At 45.6% G+C, this 1,516-nt stretch overlaps 1 pseudogene; it reads right to left on the reverse strand.

The window, feature by feature from the left end:
• Positions 1 to 693: 693 nt before the first annotated feature.
• LOC104872078 lies at positions 694 to 1,430 on the reverse strand (annotated as a pseudogene).
• Positions 1,431 to 1,516: the final 86 nt, after the last annotated feature.

Consider the following 1,516-nt stretch of genomic DNA (forward strand, 5'->3'; position numbering starts at 1 on the left):
TGCCACTCAGTGTGTTAGTTGTGTTAAATGTTAAGGTTGGACTTATAACATTTTCACTTTGCAATGGATTAATTGGGATGTGTCCCATCATAAACCCAGGAGCACCTGAGTTCTTACTGTTGAGTAGGTTCAAAGTGTCTACATACACGCCATGTTGAATTCTCCAAACTCTTATACAATTAAATGTACTTTAATTAAAATTTTCAGAAATCTAACTTCATGAACATCATGATACAAAAAGGAGAATTTACTGACCTCTGGAACCAGAAAGTACAGAGCTGTAACAGGATCCAAGGAATCCAAATTATCTTTCTCCATCTCCCATTTCTGCTTTTCTCTGTGTGGTTCAGAGGTGGGTGGGCTTCCCCCAAGGTTTTCTTAGGCCTAATTCTAAGCAGCCTTGTTACTTCAGTACCCAGAGGTAACCTTTTACCCAAATTCCCTGAAATACCTTCTGAAGAAGTCTAATTGCCCCAACCTATGTTACAGGTGTAGCCTTTGAGCAGCTCCTATAATGAGGTTGCGGTGTTCTGATGGTCTAGATGTAGACCACATGTTCTCTCCCAAGAGCCCGAAATGGGGTGCTTCTCTAAAACTTCATTGAGTTTGTTGTTCCAATGACTATTGCAGTCCTATAACCTGGGCTGCACAGCAATTTCCAAGCCAGCCTGGACTACATAGTGAGGCTCCATCTCAAATACAAAAGAACACCTTGGAGAGTTCATAGCTAAACTCAATGAGCAGCGTGACATAGCCCCGGCACTGGTAGGGAGGCAGTGTCAGGATGCAGGCCATGTTGTAGTCTTCTGTAGAATCCTTTTCCTTAGAGAATAGCCCACAATGTGGAAGCCATTGCAGTCATACTCCGTCATGACATAGAAGAGGAAGGAGTCCGTGTCATAGTACAAGGTCTTGTGGTCGAGGAAACCCTTGGCCAAAAGACATAGATTCTGGGAGTAACTCTTCTTCTTCCATCCATTGATCTCAGAGAATGAGCTGGTGCCCTTGTGGTAAATCTCGTTACCTGGTGGGTGCTGCAGGTCACACTTGGTCAAGTGACGCTGCAGACCCTTGAGGCTATGGCCATACTGGAGGCAGAACTTGCGTAAGTAGCGGATGGGCAGCGTGGTGAGCTCCTCTGGGTGTGGGGAGAAGTACCACGGCTTGAGGTGATGCCTGCCCTGCTTGATGCACTCAGTGTTCTTCATCTGAGTGACAGTGTCACCGTGACTCCTGTCACAAGCCAAGCTGCCAGTCATGCCTGGTGCTGATGGCATTCCATCTGAGCTGTCCTGGGAATCTTTATCAGTGCTCAGACAGTTTTATTTTCACTTCTGTCCTGGCTGAGCTGCCACTACCCTATGGGCTGATCCATTCTGGGGAAAAACAGAAGCCGGGGCTGTCTCGCTGGGTACTGGAGCTGCCGGTGAACACAAAAGACCAGCAGCAATATAGTTTTGGAACCAAAAGAGTCAAATAATTGCCCAGACTTAAAAAATAAAAAAAAAAAAAAAGA

Source organism: Fukomys damarensis, unplaced genomic scaffold, assembly GCF_012274545.1.
Source record: "Fukomys damarensis isolate Sample0158 unplaced genomic scaffold, DMR_v1.0_HiC HiC_scaffold_375, whole genome shotgun sequence".
Classification (NCBI taxonomy): domain Eukaryota; kingdom Metazoa; phylum Chordata; class Mammalia; order Rodentia; family Bathyergidae; genus Fukomys; species Fukomys damarensis.